The sequence below is a fragment of the Equus quagga genome, chromosome 3 (assembly GCF_021613505.1).
Source record: "Equus quagga isolate Etosha38 chromosome 3, UCLA_HA_Equagga_1.0, whole genome shotgun sequence".
Lineage (NCBI taxonomy): Eukaryota > Metazoa > Chordata > Mammalia > Perissodactyla > Equidae > Equus > Equus quagga.
The window spans coordinates 136,582,583-136,606,422 of record NC_060269.1 but is presented as its reverse complement, the minus strand read 5'-3'; the positions used below and the strand labels follow the sequence as shown (position 1 = coordinate 136,606,422).

Sequence of the window (23,840 nt, the reverse complement as noted above, 5' to 3'; positions counted from 1 at the left end):
TAGCTTGAAGTGGTGTTTTCCAATGTGATTCTCAATTCTTTGCATATGACCTGTTTCTTTGTTTTCTTCCTGGAATAGTTTCATAAGTTTTCTTTGTTCCAAATGTTCTGAAGTTTTTCAGTGATGTGTCTAGGTGTGTGTGTGTGAGTGTGTGTGTGCATGCACATATGCGTTTCATTCATTAGGCTGGCATTAAGTGAGTGGGCCGTTATATCTATAAATTTATATCTTTTGGTTCAAGAGAATTCTCTTGTATTATTTCTTTACCGGTTCCCTTTACTCCATTTTATCTGGTATTTCTTTCTGAAATTTGTATGGTTTGGATATTGGACTTCTTGGGCTGCTCTTCACATTTTCTTGGGTTTTTTTCCTCTCTTATTTTCCATCTCTGTTTTTTTTTTTTTACTTAATTTCTCAGAGATTTTTCTCAAATGTATTTTCCAACTCTTCCATTAAGTTTAATTTCTGCTTTCATATTTTTAACTTCCAAGAGCTCATTCTGATTTTCTGAATGTTCCTTCCCGTAGTAGTTTGTTCCTATATCATGAATGCAATATGTTATCTTACCTCTCAAAATAAGAAGACTTTTTTTAAATGTTTTCCTCTGCTCTACATTGCCTTAGTTTTCTCCAATTATTTTTTGTTTCTGTTTTAGTCTCTCTTTCATATTAGAGTCCTTCCAGTAATATCTGGTCATCTGCTCCCTGTAAGAGTAAAACATCCAAGGCTGACTGGAAGGTCTAGGAGCATGAGAAGGAGTTACAAGTGGTTGGCTTTACTGCAGTGTGACATGATGAGTGAAGCCTTTTCTATTGAACTGGTCAGTTTCCCCAGAAAGGAATCTTTGCTCTCCTCTCTGGCAAAGGATAGGCATGCTGCCAACATTTGGAAGTGAAAAGAGATCTGAGGTCTCACTGTTCAGTCTGCAGACTTTCTCTTGAAACTTCCTTATTTTCATTATTGCATAGTACCTGTTCCTCCATGGTGCCTAATTGTCCTCAAATCTAGATCTTTTCTGGCTCAACTTCATTAGGACCCAAACTACCTGTTTTCTGCCTTCGTCTAATGGGATCTGGTCTCTTTGTTCTTTCTGTATGATTTCAGCCTGTTCATTTATTTTCCATTCCACCCCACACCCTCACCTTCTAAGATACCTGGTACCTCTAATTCCTGAGTATTTCCAGAATTTGGCAGTGCAAAACAGCCTGCTTCTTGTTGATTCCTCCCCCACAAGGTCAAATTTCACTATTATTTTAATGCTGTGCCAAGTCAGTTACCATTGTTTATTCTCTTGTGAGATTACAAAATGTAGTTGACATTTCTTCACCGATGTCACCCCCTTTTTCATTCTCTTCATCCTCTGGGGTTCAAATCATTTTTATGTCTTTATTGTCTTTGGTTGGGTGTTAGGTACCACATTTAATCCAAAGTATATTTTCCAATATTTTCACTTAATATTAGATCAAAAGCATTCTCCCCTACATTACATATTGAAAACATCATTTTTGATGGCCATATCATAGGATGTCTAACCATGAATCTATAATTGAGAATTTAAGATGAGTCAAATTTTTATTTTTATAAGCAACATCAGAATAAACATACTCTTACATAAAGTTTTATCTTTGTCTCTGATAACTTCCTTAAGATGTCTTTCTAGAATAGTATTAAGTCAAGTTTTAAAAATTATTTAAGATATTGATACATGTTATCTAATTGATTTCCAAAGTGGTGGTAATAATTTACACCCCCTCAAAAGGCAGAGGCAGTTGCTGTTTGGAATTCATCTCATCATCACCAACATCACCACCAACATCATCGCCAGCATTATTGCTTCTCAAAATATTTACCAGTTGTGTCTCAGTATTGTTTTAATTTGGACTTCTCTGCTGACAAATATGACTATAATTTTTTCATGTATTTGTTGGTAACATATATCTTCCATTAATTGCTCATGAACCAAACTCATTTTTTTCCTAGTAGAATGTTAGGTTATTTCTTATTTTTGTGAACTGTTAATTTCTTAAAGATATAAAGCCTTTTACACTAGATTTGTCAAAAATATCTTTCCACTTCATTATTTGCTGTTGTTTCCATTATTTGTCTGTTTATTACACTTCTGACATAAAGAATTTTTAAATGTTTACATAATAAAAATTATCACTCTTTTCTTTTATGCTTACAAAGCCTCCCCATTCCAAGATCAGATAAATATTACTCTGCATTTTCTCCTTTTATTTATATGTTTTTTATTTTTTCATTTTACTCTTTTCCCTCTGGAATTTAATTTGCTGTCTTTTCTCCTGGTCAGTTAACCAGGTAACCCAACATCATTTATTGCATAACTGTCAGTTCTTCAACTAATATGTAATCCAACTTTGACCATATCCACATCCTAAACTCTTATTTTTACTAGTCTGTTTCTGGTCTATTTCAACCCCATTTGTCTGCAATTCTTACCCCAGAACATCCTGTTTTAATTACCATAACTTTATAGTGCATTACAATATCTGCTAGAGAAAAGCCTGCTTTACTGCTCTTTTTTTAAAAATTTTTTTTTAGCTCTCTCATTGCATTTATTATTCAGAATGAACTTTAGAATACTTGGTCAAGTTTCCAGAAAACAACAGCAGCAACATGATTTCGATTAGAATTACATTAAATATGTACATTCATTTGAGAAGAATAAAAGTGTTGACAGTATTCATTCCTCCTTTCCAGGAAGATGACACATTTTTCCACTTATCCAAGTCTTCTTTTATGTCTCCTGTTAAAGTTTTACTGTTTTCTTCATACAGAGTCTACATTATTACTCAATGAGTTTATTCCTAGATAGCTTATATTTTAGTGCTATTTTGAATTGAATTGAATCAGTCATTCTAGAGCAGTTGGTGGATATTTTTTTCCTCAAGTGAAAACATAGTCCACTGGAGCATAACTGTCTCTTTCTTCAAGGCGTTCCTGTGTGACTTTGGTACGTATTTATCGAGCAGGTGCTATATGTAGAGTCTTGGACTCCTGTTCATCTGGAGGGCTAGAATGCATATCTTGGGTCGTTCTGAAGGGCTTTTAGCCTGGAAAGACAGCCTCATCTTTTACCTGGGGAGGGAGCTTCATATTTCTAACTGGTTATCACTACTATGCCAGAAAGTTACTAATTGTTGTATATTTATTTTACATTGACTCAATTAACAACTCTCATATTTTCTAACAATTTTTCAATTTTTCTAAATATGTTTGTTTTTCTACGTAGACAATAATTTTACTTATTAATATGAAATTTTTGTCTCCTGTTTTCCATATCTTATTTCTGTCTCATGTATTAGTAGGTTTGCATGAATGAGATTATTAACAGGATTGTCATGATCCTGGTCTTAATGGAAACACCTTTACAATAAGAATAATAATTGCTAATTTTTACTGAGTGCTTTCTGTATGCTAGTCACTTTGCCAAAGGATTTGGGTATATTATTTCCTTTAATCTTTATAATCATCTTAGTAGAAAGTTACTATTGTATTGTAATCTCATTTTAAAGGTAGTGAAAGGATACTTTAAGGCAGAAATATACCCAAGGTTACCCAAGTAGTCAATGGCAAAGCAGGATTCAACCTCACATTGGTTTGACTCCAGAGTTCACGCTCATAAGTAATATAACTAACATTATATTTTAGTATTTCAAGTAAGTATGATTGGTGATAGGAGTTTTTAAGGCCTACTATGAGGTTTGCTGTGATTATTTTGGTTAAGAAAGGAGATGGGAGAGAGACAAGTAAGTTGATTCTAGGATGAAACACAGGCAGGAAGAATACGTTAATGCAAGAAAGTACAACATAAGATGCTTCTCCATAGTTCCTCAAGTTATGTATGAACACCAAGGTCAATTACTGAGGAAAAGAATATATTTCAAAGATATGCATCTGGGAGCTTATTGTTATTCGCACACAAATAACAAAGCTGTATCATATGACCTCTTGACCATTTCAGTTTCCACAAATTTCTCAAGGAAACATTTTGGCCTCATTAGTTCAGATCTTTGATTCACTGACACTTTGATTTACCCGAAGGTAGGATTGAGGAGATTCATGCTATTTAAGTCGCATCTTGGCGAGGAGCTGAGTTGCGGGAGGCGGTGTATCTCCTTTTCCAGTGTGAAAAAAGGAATCCAGCAATGCTAAAAATAAAGTCTCTTAGAGTGTTACACAAAATTATGTATTTCTGCAGCGTATCCCCGGATTACTGACTGTGTAATAGCCCTGCTGGGCTCCCACCACCGCAAGAAGCCCAGGCCTGAAGCAGTGTGATCAGCACAGAGAAACATGAACGTCTTGCTTTTTCACCAGATAATTTCATTGTTGGGGGGAGGAGCTCTTCCAAAGAAGCGATTACATAAAAGTTTTTTGCTTTAAGTGTCACACTTCTTTAGGAAGGGGACAATTGATCGGGGCTAATTAGGTATTCATCTAAGAACTCAATTTTTTACAAGCTTTAGGAAAGCTTACCCTTGACCAGTGAACAGAGAGGCAACTGGATCTGAATTAACCAGCACAGGCTTACCCTTCATACCCAGGTTCTAGTCTTGGTCCTGCCAGGCAAGGCTCTTAACCTGCCAGCCCTCGGTTTAGCCATTTGACTATTGGTAATAATAACACTGCTGCCATTTCCTTCATAGGGCTTTGGTGAGATTGAAAAAGGAGTATAAATGGAAAGGTGCTTTTGAAAACTGAAACACACTTGACATGTGTAAGGAAAAATCCAACAGTTTCCAGGACGCTCTCCCTAAAGAGCAGTCATATTTATTGCTCACCCGAACTCCTCTGAAAAAGACAAACAGTCATCAACAGTAATGGAGTTCTGCAGAGAACCAGCCTGTTTCCATTTCAATTCAAAGCCCTCGAGGCAGCGAACTTTCAGTCCAGGCACTACCCCTGATTACTCAGTAAATTTGTCTGTTCCCCCAATATATGTGGTGAGCATTTGAACAGAAGCATCAAGCTATGCCCGATCACATTATCCTATAAGGTGGAGATAATCACAATTTAAAGGCTAGAGAAGAAGTGACCTATTTTACATGGACTTTATGAGAGATGTTGGAAAGAAGTGCCCTGTGATCCCAGGACTACTTGGTAACTCAAGCTTTGGGTCACCACACAGCTCCTTAGTCCCCTCAGTCCCTTTGGCCAGTCATTTCTATATACACTGTACAGTGGCTCTGTGGACTGGGGACTGAGCTTAAATGGAGCTTGAGACAGGGGCCATGGAATGATTGAGTAGTGAATTAGATAGAAAATTGCAGCTTTTGTGCCCTAAGTGAGAGAATTGCTGCGTTCAACCAGCTGCTACAACTTGAGTATTTCTCACTTCTTCTGACATTTTTTCAACAGGGGAACTTGATGTAAAACATATTTGTCTCTTTAGATACTCAAGAGCTGCCTTTTCCCCTCAACCTTCTTTTAAAATCTGCTCTCCACACCTCAAAGTTCTTTACCCGTTGTCAGCGTGGATTGTGACCTATCTAAGTCAATGCGCAAGAAAGAGTTCCAGAAGGGAAGTGTGTTACAAGTCTTAGACTCTCAAGGTTCAGTGGGGCCCGATCAGAATAATCAGCCATGAAGATGGCACATAAGAGTACAGGAAGCTGAATGTACAAGGCAAAGACACTACAGGGAGAATTTGTTTCTCATATTGGTTTTTTGGGTTTTCCACAAAACTCTTCCCTTCCTAAGAGGTGCTTGAAATTGAGTCAAATTTGAAAACTATAAAGTCCCTGATTCATTTATTTGCATTTGTTCATTCATGCCTAAGTACAATTGGTTGTCCTAGAACAGGCAGATGAGGGCCCTGGTTATACACAGCAAACTTGATTTCAGCACACATGATGTCAGCCTTCTCCACGCCTGGTACTATGCTAGGCCCTGAGAGAAATAGGAAAATGAATAAAATTCAGACTCTGGCTTCTGGGGATTGACACATAACTCTGATCCAAGACAGGGTAAGAAAACTCCTAAAAGAGAAACATCAAATGCTTTGGAAGCCTCCCTAACTGATCTACAGCTTTTTTAAATAAACCCCAGGAGTATGGATTAGGTTAAGGATAAGACAAATGCCACAGCAAGGCCTCCAACTCTATTCGCAATCTGATGCCACCAGATGGAAGAACCTCTTCCCAGCCTCACTGCCCATCACACTCCACGACACAACCAGTCACTCACAATTTTTCAAACATGTGCCGAACATTTATTCTTCCAGTTCTTCGTTCACAAGCCTCCCTCTGTCTAGAATGCCTTTTCACCCTCTTCACCAGCCAGAAAGCCCTTACTCTTCCCCTAAGATCCAACTCAGCGATCTGTGGGGGTGAAAATGAACAATGAGATGTCATCCCAAGGTCTCTCCCAGCCTTATACATCAATGATATGTGCATGTAAGAAGTATATCAAACAGTTCACCTTCCTTGAACCACGAAGCCATTCCTGATGCCCTGAGGCATCACTCCTCTTGGTCCTCTGAACTTCCATCCCACATGCTCAGACTGAACTAGAGCACTGAACATACTGAATTGTAATCAGTTGTTTATTAGTTTATCCTTCCAAGCAGAGTGGGTACAACTTGAGGTCAGGGTCTGCATCTTATTTAATTTATTTTATTTAACAGTTACATGGCCATAACTACGTGTCAGCACTATTCCAAGTGCATTACCCACTTAATCCTCACAATCACCCTATGAGATAGATGCTATTCTCCCATTTTGCCCATGAGAGAACTGAGACAGACTGAGTTTGAGTAACATGCTCAAGGTCATACAGCTGATAAGCAGTGATCCATGATACAAACCGAGCTCTTAAGTGTTACATTATGCTATTTTCACTTATCTTTGTACCTCAGTGCTTTGCCCAGAGGTCCAGTATTTAAAATGTGGAGCTCAATAAATGTATATTGGCTGATCAAATAAATGAGCAGATGATCACTACTGGTTAGCCCCAGCTAGCTCCTCTTGAAAAGTTCCCAGCTATATAAGTGAAGAGTAATGAGCAGACTTGGAGAAGATTCAGAGAAACTCAAGAAGATGGAAATGAAGAATTACACCTAAGGATTTAGGTTGCTTAGCCTTGAGAAGCAAAAGCTTAGGGCTGCTTTCATAATGATCTTCAAGGCCAGGAAGGCTGATTCCCGAGGACAGTGACAGAGCTGTTTTTCTCCACCTCCAGGGAGGATGAAGGAGCAGAACTGGTCCTGAGCTGCAAGGGGCACGGTTTAAATCCACCACAAGGAAGAATTTCCTTAGCCTAAGAATTGTTTGTTAGACCTAGGAATGAGTTATGGACAGAAGCTATATAAGGTCATCTGTCTTCAGCCTTTCAGACTTGCTTCTGCTCAGAGTGAGGAGCATGTAGGGTGAAAACAATGACATGTCATCCCAAGGTCTCTTCTAGCATTTATAAATCTACAATATTTGAATCTAAGAAATATATCAAATACTCCACCTTCCTTGACCGAATGAATGGATGAATGAAGAAGTTCCACATAATTTAAAAGCAACAACAAAAAATTACAATAACCAAGAAAAGAGGTCTTCCCAAACATACCATTGTGCCAGAAGTGTAACAAAAGAAGAAAAAAATGGAACTTGTTTTTTGATGAACCTAAACTCTTATAGCTTCTACATTCAAACCATTTCTTGCCAGGCCCATCATTCTATTGACATAAGGTTAGAACTGGTCAGTCTACATCCTCAGGTGCTGATTTTGACCTCTCATCATGATTTTCTTATTTGATAGATGACATTAGTACTTTGAAGCAGATTTCTCTAAACATGAACTAAACTCAAAATATGAACCCTAATCCAGCGATCTCAACAACAGGTGCTTCAAATACAAACAAATCCTCTCCTGACAGCAGAAAACAATATCAAACTTACTTATTTTCCTTCCTACATGGAAACTGAAACACAAAATAGTAAGGGAATTGGCAGGAAAGGTAGAGAGTACCCAAAACTATCTTTGTATTTGGTATTATTTAAAAGTACAATTCTGCTTTATTTTCAGCTGATAGAAATAAAACCTTACACTTGTAGAATGCTTTACATCAGACAAAATTCTTTCAAACACACATTATTTCACTAAATTTTTACCTGGGAGGTGAGTAGCTTACAAAGGAGGAAATAGCTCACAGAGGTAAGGGACTGTCTGGGGTCACACGTCTAGGACCAGTAGCCCTTCCCCAGTCAGGTCCTCTAGTTTCCAGACCTACCATTTCCCAAACACCGTGGCTTATTAGGCGCGGGCCAGCTGGGCATTGGGCCAGGCTTCCTAGAAGCTTCCTTCACCATGTGCAACCTCTGTTGGGAGCCATGGAATTGGCCTACACCACTTTGAGAAGTTCAGTCAGTCCAATAACCTTAGGAGACCTGCTGAACCCAGAGACAAGCACAAGAAACTGTCCTCTGCCCCACGTAGAGCAAATCTGCCATCAGTGAAGCAGCAGAGCCTGGATCCTAACTCAGGATTGCACTGCTGGCAAATTGTACTCCTCTTTAAAAATCTGGCTCAAATGCCACCTACTCCGTGAAATTGTCCCTACCCCCTCAGGGAAAAGGAAGAAAGCAGAACAGGGAGATCACAATCCCTGCTCCTCACCAACCAGCAGTAGAAGTTGGGGCAGTCACTTAGCCTCCCTCAGCCTAAGTTCTTCGAATGTAAAATCAGGGCTTTGGGTCCACATTACATCTTAGCTCCTTTCCAGATCAAATTTGCAACTCCCTTTAGTCAGGCAAACATCATCAGAGTTGAGTGTGTGTCAGACTCGGTGCTAAGTGCAGAGACACAGAGACAAACAAGATACATCTCTGCCCTTGAGGAAGTCATCTTCTTGTGGGGGAGACAGGCACAGATAGACAATATCAATAGATGAGTTCACAATGGCCACACTATAATTAGATTGCTTATTTTAAAGGGGTCTACCCCAACATAAAACATTAGCCAGAAATGAGTCGCTTGCCTCTCCATAATGTCTTTCAACTGACAATTGCCCAAAACAATGAAGCATCATCCAGTCTCCTCCCATCTTCCTTTAAGGGCCTCACTCAAGCATAATCAGCTTGGTTTACAAGTGAAGAAGCAAAGCTGCCACCTTAAGTAAGTTTTCCAGTGGTCAGATGGCTACCTGGTGGCATAAGCCACTGGCATCTCTGTACCCAAGCTTTTCCCAGAGCTGAAGTGAGCTGTGCGAGACAGCAGCATTAACTGTGACACAGCTGCTATTGGTTTTCTAGTATGGGTTATATGCTTAAATGGATTTTCAGATTTACAGTTGATTCTAGAAATTGCATCTAGTTCATTTCCAACTCCATGGGTAAGCTGGTTCATTTAAGGCAAACAGCATCCAATTAAAATACATTCCGAAAAAGTGAATGAACAAGGCATTTCTGCTCAACTCTTAATTTATTTGGAAAAAAACAAAAACTATCGGGGGACTTCTCAAGGACCATATCCCATGACATCATTATGAGCTGAGAGAGTTAAAATAGGTATGATCAAAATATAACTTGAAAATACACTTTGAGAGGCAGCCTTGTATAGAAGTACAGGCTTCAGGGTCAGTCTGAGCAGGTCCACATTCCTTTTCAGCATCTCAGTAGCTGTGTGACCTTGGGCATGTTCCCTAACACCACTGACCCTTGGTTTCCTCATCTGTATAATAGGAATAAATAATATCTGTCTGTCAAAGTACTTGTAAGAATTAGAAGTGTAGCTTAGTGCCTGGTATAGAGTAAGGGTTAAAAACATAAACCATTAAAAAGCATTTTATTAAAGTCTTAATGATTCAGAGATTGATTATTCCATTAGAAGATCGTCATGCTTTTTCCCTTTCTTCCTCTTGCTTCCTGCCTGCCCACGTCACAGCTGCCCATAAGCTATTATTCCACGGACAAAAAAATGAAATAAAATCCAATTCAGATGGCACAGCAACCAAAGTGGGAAGAACACAGGCATTGGAGACAAATATACTGGATGGTTTTGGAGAGGTTGTACAACCTTGAGTCTTAATTTTTTATCTGTAAAATGAGGGTAATCATATCTACCTTATAGGCTTCTGGGGATGATTGGAGCATGTGTGCATGTATTTTTGTTCATACACAAGCACACACATCCATGCACACATACACACACACAAAACCCTGGGCACTGTGATTGGTAAAGGGTAGTTAGATAGGAAAGTATTGGATCAGTTTCAATAAGAAATGAAGTACTTGGCTAAACTAAAGCTTCAGCATCATCACTATTTGTTTTTAAAACTTCCCCCAACTCCATCACTGCCATGAATGGCCAAAAGAAGTCAGTCCTATGACAAAGGTCTTGCATCTCATGCCATCAGATTTAATTTCCTCCCTTAGGGACAGCTTGAATGTCAGCTGAAGAGGGGCGACTCCATGCATGTGGAGACCCAGGATGGCAATACAGATGACTGAGAGCAGCAGGCAGGCCTCGCTGGTGGGGGGGAGGGCCAGAAGCAGATGAGGCTGGAGCTGACACATTGTGACACCAAATGCCACGCATTACCAAGAGTTGGGGAGATCAAATGAGACACTGGGGTGCCCTTTGCATAACCACTACCTCCACGGCTGGAGGGAGAACTTCAGTTATCACAATGGAAGTGACAGAGGTCAACCAGCTGTGCAGGAGCACGTCTATGGAGGCAAGCAGCATACAGAACATTTTCATTATCTGCCTTTGGGGAAAATACTACGCTAAAGGTTCATGGGATGCTAACATTAATAGGATAGATGCTTTTTTAACATAGACATTTGGATTTCAGGTTCTAGTTTAAACATTTTGTCCACAGTGATCTCTGAGTCATCTCCTGACATCTTTCTTCCCTTCATCCTCCTTTGAAATGAAGACTATATATACGATGCCAACCTTCTAAAGGAAAGGTACAAACAAAAGACAAAAATCCAAAAGTCACATCAACATACCATAAAATACCTGAATACTTGTTTAGACCCCTAGAGAGCCACCACATGACATACTCAAAGTAGCATGCAGAGATGTATTTTGTATCTCTTCCTACTTCCTAAATAATGCTCTCACTCAAAATGGAAGGACTCCAATTTCACGACAGGCTGGAGGATGTTTTTTTCTGAAGCTTCTTACTTAACATCACATTGCTTAGAACAGAACAGAACTGTCAATAACAGTACTACATTTCACTAAAATTTCTATTGCAGAGGAGAAATCTTATGAAGTTTCCCTCTTTTTATAAAAAGGGAGAATTATTTTTAAAAAATTGATGTTGAAAATCAACTCATTGTGAATCATTATTTTTATATGAAACTTTCTGCTATAGACAAAACGGAAAATCACAGTTTCACTTTATCCAACACCCATAAGAAATGCTTCACGCACGGAAGTGCTGTTTTTCCATAAGGCAGCAGCATTAAAGAAAAAAAGCTCTGGCATCACTCTTCAATATTGTTGTCTAATTAAATGGCAATGGAGTGGATGCGTAAAAATATGCATTAGAGGTGTGTAATGCGTAATGTGAAGAAGAGTAATCTGAGCCATTCAACAGGATTTAGGAAAGGATTTCAGTTGGCAGCTTACGAGACACGAGCATATAATTTTGCTAATTTGAAATAGGTATTGTAACGTATAAACATTACTGCTTTGCATATTTTAATGAAAACTGCCTCGACACTAAAATGAATCCTTTAGCTTGAACTCTCTGCATACCACAGAGCTCCTACCTATTATGAGTTCAGCATAAATAAGAAAGGCACGTAAGGTGCATTAAAAGAATGGTCACCTCATTAAAATAGGTTAAAACCAAGCCCTTTATTCCGGGCTACTATAACACCATAAAGTAAGTCTGATGACAGGTGTTGTATTAAATTTTTATGTTGCAATGAACTTGTACTCACACAAACCAAATCTGCATGTTTCCTTTGATATACACCTGCAACTTGTTAATTCAAGGGCCTTTATTAAGAAAGTATAAATTTAGCAACATCTATAGATTTGTAAAACCCTATTAGCTTGCTCAAGAATCTAGAGTAAATTCATTTGGAGTCTTATTTGCATGGTTTATAAAGAAATGGAAACTAATGATAACTTTTCCCAAATGGATGTGGCTGCAGATAATGCAGCTCTGCAAACACACTGATGCAAATTACCTAGACCTGGGTGAAAAGAGCTGAGCGAGAGATTTGAGTCCATCTGGAGCTGAGGACATCACTTACCTGCCAGCTCGCTTCTCGCTGAAGTCCTTTTTTCCAGTCTTCTTCCAGCCTGGGGGAGGTCTCATCCATTGCTGATGCTGCTTGCACAAACTGGATTCGCCAGTGGCTGTGACTCTCTTTCGTTGTAAGCCTTTACCAAAGCAGCAGCGAGGGCAGCTCAGGGGCCGACTGTCATGGAGAAAACGCCATGCCAGAGGATGAGGGATCAGGCAGGGAGAAGCCACGGGGGAACAAATTTGGGATACATGGGACTACCCTGAAAGCTGCCAACTGGCCAGGCAGGAGGCCAGCTCAGCCACTGAGCATCCAGAGATTAGGAACAACCAAGCTCCAGGGCCAGGGGACAATAGGTCATTCTTATGCTTCTGGCATAAAAGTCAGAGGAGGGAATTGCGAAGGCATGCTGTGTGCCCTAGAAATATGCACTTCTATGTGTGCTCCCCGTCTTCTCCTCACTCAACACACACTCTCTCTCACACCAGAATTTGCATTGTTCTGCAGGGTTGCATCAGTGGGCTGGAGTATCCTGGAAGAAATAAGCTACTTTACATAGAAGCAACACATTTCATTTGAACACATCTCCCCCAACACCATATGAATCACTCAGAAGCCAGTAAACATGAATAATAGCAAGCTCCTTTGGGTGAAAATAAACTCATTCCTAGAGTTGAATCCTGAGCATCTATCGTCCCCAGTTTCCCCTGTATAGGATGTTCCACGGCAGGCATTCAACCTGACCATGAACCTCAACCCTTTCCCCAAATCATTATTCAAAATGCCTAGAGGCTTCAGTTTGGAGCGACTCCTCAAAACTTGGGGCTCAATCAAGCAAAACTGAACCAAACTCCATCTTGCTTCATTACTGTTTCTCACACAGAATGATATTCTCTCCTGCTGTTTAGAATTGATTACCTGTAGTTTTAAGATATGGAGCTGGGGCTACCATCAATGGAAGCTAGTTCTTTTCCCTTAGAACAGTGGCTTTCAAACTTGGCTGCACAATAGAATCAACTGGGAAGATCTGTAAAAATACTGTTACTGAGGTCTCATTCCCAGAGATTCTGATTTAATTGGTCTGGGGGGGAGGGGGCGAAGACACTGGTATTTTTTTTTAAATCCCACCAGATGAGTCTATTAAGTGCCCAGGATTAAAATCACAAAACTCAGTATCGAGTATCACTTAAGGTTTCTTTAATCTAATCACTCATCTGATGCTTGAATCCCCATGCCCTTGTCAATATCCAAATATCCATAGAAACAATGCTTATACCACCAAGGACGGTAAACACACTACCAAGACATTCCTGTTCCATGGTTGATTGCTTTGTCCCAAAATGAACTGACATCCTTCACCTGGCAACTTCCATGGCTATACTGTTTCTTAATTCCATAAGGAATGAGGATAAAGCCTATTTTGGAGGACAACCCTTCAGAGATCTAAAGACAGTAGTGGCCCCTGCTCTCAAGCCTCTACTAAAGTGTCTTTTTCCAGGTTACATTTTATTAGTTCCTTAAGCAAATTAAGTAAGATGGTTTCAGGTAATTTCTCCATCTTGGTTGCTGGCCTCAAAATATATTCCACTATCTCTAATGATAGTGATTGTAATATTCCAGAAGCTATTACAATATTCTCGCTATGATCTACCATTGCATATAAAGTCTAATAATCAATCATATGTCTTATTTGAAAAATTCTCATAATAACAACCACCATAATAATAATAAGAGCAGCCAGCATTTATGGAGCATGGATCTGGGTACCCGGAACTGTGTTCACTGCTTTATTAACCTTACCATATTTTTCCTTTACAAACATTCTGTGAAGTCATCACTATACTTCTAATTTTCAGATGAAGAATCTAAAAGAGACAAAGACATCTGCCTCGGTGATGGGCCAGGAGTTAGCCCCATTCTGATTCCAAGGCCTGTGTTCTTGATCCCTACTCCATGCTAGTCAATGCCCTTTCACTGAGGCAGTGTCAGGTCCCATTGGCTGTTTTGACAATCACATCTCACTAATATGGCATCTCAGTCAATTAGTACACTGAGATTTGCTCTCATCTTCAGATTATATAGGAAATGTTTTGTAGGCTATAAATTGCCATAAAGACGTAACTTCTTGTTATCATCTTTTTAATAATTACAAGACTATACCTTCCCCTCATCTCTGGCAAAGCAGATAAATGCAGAATCCCTCCTTTACTTACTTGGCTCCTCTCTTTTATTGGAAATACTGAGATGCTTCTTCAGAGATTACCCTGAAGTATAAGAGAGAAAGGCCAGAGGAGAAAAGGTCCAGAAAATGTCCCCAGAGACCAGACTCAGTGGAAGCCTCACTGGCCATCTGGTTCTTCCTCATCTCCTCTACATCCTTATCAACAGGACTCCACAAGGAAAACTGGGAGCAATTCGTTTTCCCATTTGAATCACACCATCTGCAAGGTAGTAGAATCAGTTCTTACAGAAGACAGTAAACGAAGTGGTTGAACATAGTCTTTGAAGTCAGACAGACCTACGTCTGATGAGCAGTTCCATTATTATCTAGCTCTAAACCCCTGGGTAGCTCACCGAACCTTTCTGAACCCTAGTTTCCATGTCTGTAAAAGGGAAGTGTTATCGTCTCGGCCATAGCATTGTTCATCAATATCTGGTTTCCCTCTGTTCCAGACACACAACAAGATTGCACTTCCTTAAACCCCTTAAAATTAGGCATAACCATATGACTTGTTTTGGCCAACAAGATGTAAGAAAAATGATGGGTATCACTTCCCAGGCGGAGGCCTGAATCACCAGCACTTGATTCATAGCCAACTCTTCCCCTACTGCAGTGACGGCACAGGTTAATAAGACGTGCTCTAACATCAAAGGAGACTGGAACGCTGAGCCGGCTCATGGAGAACAGTCACCTTGGAGAGTCACCTGGACCAACAACAGGCATCATGGGAAGAAGGAATAAACTGCCAGGGTTGTTTGTTCCCTCAGTATAACCTAGCCTGCTCTGACCAATACACTGCCCATACTGTACAGAGCTGCAATAATAAAATGAAATAATCCACATACAGCATTTATCACAAACATCGAGTAAGTCTGCAATATCATTTTAAATAGATTCCATTACAAGCCCAGGCTGTTCCATTCACGTCCCTCATGCTGTCCTATTTCTTCCTTCTTTTACAGCCTGGGTTTTTCCTGCTCATGTGTTAGTAGCATTAAGTGTGGCAATTTCCATAGATGATGTAGAAATATGAATTTTAAAAAGAAAGGGTAAAAGTGTTCAATAATGCAGCGTCACTCTGTCTCAGAACGCAGACTCAGAATAGCATGACTTTAATGCTATTTATCATTTAGCAAGGAAATTAATGAAAGCAAAATGAAGCATCAAATAATAAATGTAGCTCGGTATGAATTCACTGCTGATAGAGTACACGTCTTCAAAATGTAAACATAATGAGAACATACATGAATACAGGAGCTTATTAAGTAGCGTAGCTTTTATACACTCTTCTTAAATCAAATCAAAAAAGAACCAGTTTTGTTTCTGTCTTTGTTAAACGTTTGCATTAAAGGGAGATTCAACTATGAAAATAAATTATAAGGAAAGCACGGATAAAACTCTGGTCAGATCACAACACTGACATTTTAAGACACAAACCCAAACTTGCTCTGCGATGCCACTGGGAGAGTCCTTCTTTTTTTTTTTTTTTAATGTTTTTCAAATACAAGTGCTAATAACTATGCCTTGTGTTATGGATTGAATTGTGTCCTCCTAAAAAGATACATTGAAGTCCTAACCTAGTATCTTAGAATGTGACCTTATTTGGACACAGGGTCTTTACAAAGGTAATCAAGCTAAAATGAAGTCATTACGGTGGGCCTTCCTTAATCCAATATGACCAGTGTCCTTATAAAAAGGAGGAACTGCAGACCCAAAGACAGACACACACAGGAAGAACACCACATGAAGATGAAGGCAGAGATGGGGTGATGCATCTACAAGCCAGTGGACGCCAAGGATTGCCAGCAAATCACTATTTTTCCCTCAAGATAAGCAGTTTATTAAGAATAGGCTAACTAATAAGAAATAGAAAGAGTTTTAGAATTTGTAACATTTTCCCTATGGAAAATTTATATATAAAAATAAAAAAGGGGGCCCAGCCCAGTGGCGTAGTGGCTTGGTTCATATGCTCCACTTTGGCAGCCTGGGGTTCACAGGTTCGCATCCCAGGCACAGACGTACACACCATTCATCAAGCCACACTGTGGCGCATTCCAACTATAAAAAATATCATAAGATTGGCACAGATGTTAGCTCAGGGACAATCTTCCTCACCAAAAAAAAATAATAATAATGATAAAAAATTAAAAAAGGAAAAATTTATACAAAATGCATCATTCAGCCTCCCTTGATTTTAAGGAAAATTCCTTTAATTTATAGTATAAAAATGGGTTAATACTTCATTTCAAGAATCAAAAGTCTAGAAGATAAAGAGTTTTCCAAGTGAATTAAACCTTGTATTCCATTTGTTATATGATCATGGAATATGGCACTTTAATTTGTTCTAATAGATGCAGATATTCTGTCTAAAAGAGAAAACGAAAGGAAGCCTGGGGTGGGGGGAGCAGCAGGACATTGATGAAAATAAGTACAGAGCCAAGGAGTCCCCAGGCAAGGAAGAAATATGATGGTCTTCTACCCACCAACAGGATTTCGTACATGCTTTCCCTTAATACCTGGGCTAGAATTTTTAAGAGTTCCTATCACCCATTTTATTATACGCTTTCCCTTTAAATCCATTCTCAATGAAGTTTTCCAAGACATCTTCCCACAAACTTTTACTTCTGTTTTTCCTTTTTTTTAATTAGAAGCTAATAATAAGGTGTTTCTCTTCAGAAATTTGCTTCACAAAAGAACTATAATAATGTACGAAATACACAACACCAGAGGTGTCTGTATATTAACTCTAACAAAACAAAACAAAAACAGCTGTCATAAGAGTGACAAATCTGAAAAGGATGAACTCCCGGATTGTAGTTGTATTTCAGAAAAGGGAAAAAAAAAAGGAATATCAGTTTGCAGTTCACTGTTTCATGGGAATAATGAAAGCTGACCATCCGCTCTGTAAAATATCTACACGGAACTACAGTGATGCCCACAGGACTGTGGCCGGTAGAAGCCGTAGCTGCTAGAACATTCTCTCACACACCCACGTACTTTGGCCCCCATATAGCTGAGTTACACGCCTCCCAAGATTCACTTGTGTTCTTCCCAATCCTATTGATACAGTTGTGCCCATTAATGTAATGATACAATGTAATTAAATGGCATATCTATAAAATATGAGTTTTAATGGAAAAGGAGTTTTGCTTTCATGAAACTAGTCAAATGTTTTGGAAAGATCTAATAAAGAAAAATTGCTTTTAAAAAAGTTGCTGTTCTAGGGGCTGGCCAGGTGGTACAGTGCTTAAGTTCGCATGTTCTGCTTCAGCAGCCCGAAGTTCAAGGGTTCAGATCCCTGGTGTGGACCTATGCGCTGCTTGTCAAGCCATGCTGTGGCAGGCGTCCCACATATAAAGCAGAGGAAGATGGGTACAGATGTTAGTTCAGGGCCAGGCTTCCTCAGCAAACAGAGGAGGGTTGGCAGCAGATGTTAGCTCAGGGCGAATCTTCCTCAAAAAAAAAAAAAAAAAAGAAAGAAAGAAAGAAAGAAAAATTGCTGTTATAGGAGCAGAGATCATAAAAATCTACTCAGATCCTCTACTCAGCTTGCTGGTCACTGTCTTTAAATTCTTAATTCACATCAAAGAAACTGAAACTGGGAGCCGGCCAGGTGGCACAGTGGTTAAGTTCACATCTTCCACTTTAGTGGCCCAGGGTTTGCTGTTTCCGATCCTGGGTGTGGACCTATGCACTGCTTATCAAGTCATGCTGTGGCAGGTGTCCCACACATAAAGTAAAGGAAGATGGGCATGGATGTTAGCTCAGGACCAGTCTTCCTCAGCAAAAAAAAAAGGAGGGGAGGAGGATTGGTAGCAGATGTTAGCTCAGAATTATTCTTCCTCACACACAAAAAAAGAAAGAAATTGAAACTGAGCTTGATAGAGGTTCCTTTTGGAATATGGCTTATATAAAAAGACTCCAGAATTCCACTCTGTAGATCCAGAGAAAAGACTTTAGCTCCACAGCAAAATGGTTGTTAATAAGTGTGCACTTACAGATTTTAAGCAAAATCTAATGTTTTGTGTAGGTATATGATTTATGATTCTCCAACTTAATCAACTTATGTGATTAATCAGTCAACTAGCATTTTCAATTGTATGGAATAATAAGGTTTCTATGAGAAAAAATAAAATGGTAAACCAGGCAGGACTTTTATTAACCTACATATTATGAACAGAGATAGAGAGAAATAGACTCAAATATTCAAACCAAGGAACAGAATCCATTTCAATACCTAAGTCTACTTATATCACTTAAGTAAGAAACAGCCTGGATGTAACTATAAACATTAAACATTGTATAAATTGGAGCCACGTAGACTCCAATTAATTACTGCATGGCATTACCGTGTCTTCCTATAACTATGTAATAATACCAACTGCCTAGAATCAGAAGGATTTAGTAGACATTTATTGATAGAAATCAGATGATTTCATCCAGAGTGTCTGAATTACTTTGATATGTTTGAGCCCGAAGCAAAATAATGTAATAAGAAACAACATACAGATGAGAACTTCAATTTTTCTCTACATAGGAATCTGTGGCTGATTTGAGAAGAATCAAATCTAAGTCCAACCCAGGTGAAGACATTCCATACATCATCCTTCCCAGTTCAATACAAAAATAATATTTCCCCTTCCAGTATGTTTATATACTATTTCCAATTTTTTGATGTCTTGGACATCAAGAAAGCCCAGAGACACAGAGTGTTGCCTTAGCAAATGTTAAGAACAGCAGAAATGAATTACAGAATACTTTTTTTTTCCTCCCCAAAGCCCCCCAGTACATAATTGTTTATCCTAGTTATAGGTTCTTCCAGTTCTTCTATGTGGGGTGCCACCTCAGCATGGCTTGATGAGCAGCGTGTAGGTCCACACCCAGGATCTGAACCAGCGAACCCCGGGTCACTGAAGCAGAACACGCAAACTTAACTACCCAGTCACAGGGCCAGCCCATACAGAAAGCTCTCTTAACAGAATTTCCTTTAAAGACCATCTGAAGCCACAAGACCCAGAAATAATAACCAATAGACTAATGAGTAGAGGGGGAAGATAGATCTTGTGAGTAGGATGAATGAGAAATAGGCTATATGGCTATAGAGCAGGCTAGAAACTTCTTTCCCTTTCTCCCCTCCACAACCACCCCCCTCAAAATCCTCCAGTAGTCGGTCATGGTGCTAAAAATTCCACCAATAATGGCTTTTGGTTTTAAAAACTTTTCTGTCACTGTCTATGAAATTGCAAATACTCTTAAGAAGGGGACCCTAAAGCTTTCTCTCTTAACACTTTGTCACAAGTTATTTTCCAGTTCAGCTTGCAGAGTACGACTGTTTGCAACCAGGCAAGGAATAATAACAGAACAAGAGGCACCTCGAAGAGGAAAAAGACAGAGGACAGGAGATGAGGGATTGCCAAAGTCCAGCAAGCACAAAAAAATTAGGAAATATAAATTCAAAGACTCACGAAAATTGACTTTACCAACCACCAAATTCTTTTGATGAAAGATTATTAAAAACTGTCCAATTGGTTTACATACTAGTAACAAATACCTAGGTTCTCATTGCTGTTATAAAATGTAAGTTGGAGGGGGAGAGTGGCGCATCTCTTCCCTCTTCATTTACTCCTAATAACAACATCTTAATGCAAAGGGAACCTCAAATGCAGTTGGAAGATTTCAAAATAGGAGGGAATTAGGATGGAAATTTGGTTGGAAGGTAGACTAAGGACTTGTGACTCAAAGGGTCCAGGCCAGCATCACCCAGGAGCTTGTTAGAAATGCAGAATCTCAGTGCCCACTCCAGATCTACAGAATTTCATTTGCATTTTAACAAGGCTGATTCATTAAGTTTAAGAAACAATGGGCTAGGGAGACTTACCTTGAAGGTCTATTTGCATAGCAAGCTTTATTATTATTTTTTTAGAGGGTAGCTTTAGAGTGGCTCAGGAATAGAATGACTGATAGATGTTATAGGGAAGAATTGAGCCCCCCCTCCCCCACCAAGAAACTGCTTGATGCTGCCTGTGGAGAACCTTCTGAGTGACCTCACTTTCAAAATTATATAAGGATACTTATAAGCACGATCCAGCAGGTGCGAAGGGCAGGACTCCCACCCTTAAATCACCCACCAACCTCCACATACATGACTATTCCACTTATTAGTTCAGAAAAACAGCTGATAACACGTGAATGACATCTCCTCTGGACATTTAGATGACTGATTTTGTATAAATCAATATTGAGTGCCACAAAATGTCAGAAAATACCAAATGAGGAGAAAAGAGTCAATAGATAACCTTGGAATTAAATGAGTGATGAATAATCTTTACCAAACAAAATAAATTAAACCATGAAAACCAAGTTAAAGTAACGTCAGGATCTGGCTTGAAACCACAAAAAACAATATAATTTAGAGGTAAGGCCACTTGCAACAAACATGGCTATCCATTTTTTTTCCAGGAAAGCATTATGACAGGAACTACAAAATAAGAGCTGAATTCATACTTTCTAGCTTCTGTCTGAACAGCCATAATTTTTTAAGGTTCTACAACAAATAAACTCCAATTTGCAGATGCAGACCGTGTATTAACCTCGCAACCATGAAACTGAGCACACAGCTGTTTAACACTTTCAGGGGGTGGGGGCAGGGCAAAGGAGACAAATTCTACAACTTATTTAACTCACTTTATTTCAGATTTTAAATGTGCCTATGAGGGCCATCAAATAAACTGTAAATTTATAGACAGATCCCACTGGATGTCGGAATTCAAATTCAAATGTTTTTCTGAGTCCTACACTGGCATCAGAGATAAATCCAGTCCCGTAACAGAAATCAAGATAGATGTCTTTCTTCCCAAGTAAACAGATGCAAAGTCGTGTCTTCACATCATTTTACTGCTCCCGGATTCTAAAAGCATGAATTAGACACCTACTATGTGTTAAGGATGGGACTGGGTACTAATGATTAAGAGAAGAGGAAAATACATCCCTGCCCTCTCTGTGCCGTGAGGAAGACAGCCAGGTGTGCAAATCGTTTCAGCCACAACTAATATCTGCGCTGTGGAGAGGGAGCATGCTTGCACTTCCCTGGGGGTCCATCCCATCCCAACGCCCTAGCCCATCACAGCTCAGCTCCAAGAATCCTGTACATATTGCAGCGTCCTTGGAGAAGAACAGCATGGAGACCCTGCCCCAACCCTTAGTATAAATGCTAAGTTTAAGGTTTTGGTGGTAGTGTTTTCAAATAAAATAGTTTCTGAAATATCTCTATAGTAATGTAGACCACAGCACCCAGACTTGACAGTACTCTGACCTATGGATGCTTTTTTCTCTTTAGACTTATTTCTAAATCCAAATATCCATGGACACCTACAAGACACTGATGTCCACACAGACAAATAAACTCTCCTCTGCTGGATTCCAGTCAACAATTTGCATAAAGAGAAATTTAGGGACAAGTGTCCTTCTGATCTAATAGCCCCAAGGCCCTATTTCCCCAAAGGTCCTCTTCAGAGACAGACCAGCTGGAGATCAGCAGAGATGTCAGGGTCTTTTGAATGGCATTCAACAAAGACGTGCTCCTTTGAGAGTGCCCTTCTTCAAGACAGAGGAACAGGAACAACACAAGCCAAGAGGTCTAAAAAGGCAGCTGCTTTTGGAAGATTTAGGAAGTCGGCGGGACTGTATTTCTGGAAGCTGGGCAGGAAGAGTGCTATTCAGGACCTTTTGATTTCTACCTCATTGGAAGAAATCCTCCAATGTTTGCAGCTGCAGTTCCACCTCTCGGCCAGGGATGTGGGCTGCTCTTCTTTATCCAGGAGGCAGCCTGCATGGAGCACAGATACAACACTTGTTGTAGACGCAGCTTCTCAGCTGAAGCCGAGGTTGCCACCATCCTTAAAATAACACTGGGAAGCAGGACCATGAACAGATTTAGAAACCAAATTAAGCCTCGGTCACCCTACAGATGGTTGTTAAAACATAGTCAATATATCAAACCAGGAGCTGAAAATCGTGTCACTGCTCAAGAAGACTCACTGGCCCCACCCTTTGTTACAATGGTAAACTTAGAGGCTACAGTATGCTTACTTCGCCCCTTGTCCTTCAATCTTTAAAACAATTCTGTAAGGTCTTATTATTATCTCTCTTTTACAGATGAGGAAACTGAAGCATAGAAACACTGAATTACTTTCCAAAGTTCTCCTGGCTTTAACGGAGTAGAGCCTGGACTAAGTGGGTGATTCCAGACCCCATTCTGTTAGCCACACTCCCACTGGCCTTCACTTCTTAGCCTCCACACCAACAACTAAAGGCAATGATGGCACCAACACCAGATCGGAGACTCACCCAAGGGACTTTTCCAAGCCACATCCCAGATGCTGACAATATAGGGATCCACCCAAATCAAATGGAAATGACGGATCCTGAAGGTGTGTGGGAAACGCAAAGGCATGAAGAACCCATAAGACAGAGAGCAGAGCCCTCTCGCATGGGTCCCTTGGGCTCAGGGCTACTGCAAGAAGCCCCAGACTCTGCTTCTGGTCAGATGGGTATTCACAAAGTTGTTTGCTTTTAACATGTGCTTAATGCCCTCTTTAAAAAAAGAAGCAGCAGCAGCCTCGTAAGTATATAATGAACCGGAATTATAGCTGCTGCTCTGAAGCTGTGTTATTTTTGGCTGAGTGTCCTCTCTTCTGGATTCTGATGGTAGGGTGCTGAAGCTTGCTCTAGTAACTCAGGCTGACTGCTGTCCCCAAAGGACCCCGAGGAAAGGAAGAGGAACTATCTCGCAGTCTTCAGCAGACAGGGGAGGTTTTACATAAATAAACTCCCACTTAACGTTTTCTCCAAAAAGAAGCCATTCATTATCTTTATTTCCGACACAGGATTTATGAATTTCCTTTCAGCAGGCCCCATCAGGGCAAACGTCACAACTCCGTGGTGAAATAGTGCGTGCGTTTTCTTTTCCTCCGAGGAAGATTAAGGCCAATGAATAAAAGAAAGGGGGATGTGGCCCCTATATTTAGCTCTCCTTACAACATCATGTCTCACGGGTGTTAAAAATAGACCCAAATCACTTGAAGACATTCTGAAAAATCAAAGGCAGAATAGCTTTCCAAGAGGAAGTTTTAAATGTTTTCTACTTTCTTTCTAGTTGAGAATTTTAAGGAGCAAAAGCAGTCGAGTGGGCTCTGCCTTCCTAGGAGTGTGGGTCAGAGTGGCTATTGGGGTTTTATAACATCCTTTGCCTCCTAGTCATCATCCCCTCTGTTTCAGTTCTTTGTGGACTAGGTTTTAAGAGACATCCGGGCTGGCCCTTGGCAAAAAGTGTGAAATAGTCTGTGTAGAGAAATTCTCCTCTGTTAACAACCTTTCCTCCACTTACAGTTCTA

At 39.8% G+C, this 23,840-nt stretch overlaps 1 long non-coding RNA gene across 1 annotated transcript in view; it reads right to left on the bottom strand.

Moving 5' to 3' along the window:
• Window positions 1-23,840, bottom strand: part of LOC124237130 (uncharacterized) — a 170,434-nt gene that overhangs the window by 5,253 nt on the left and 141,341 nt on the right. Inside the window, exon 2 of the long non-coding RNA XR_006887945.1 lies at window positions 12,234-12,401. This is a non-coding gene — a long non-coding RNA (uncharacterized LOC124237130). The remainder of the gene's footprint in view (window positions 1-12,233; window positions 12,402-23,840) is intronic.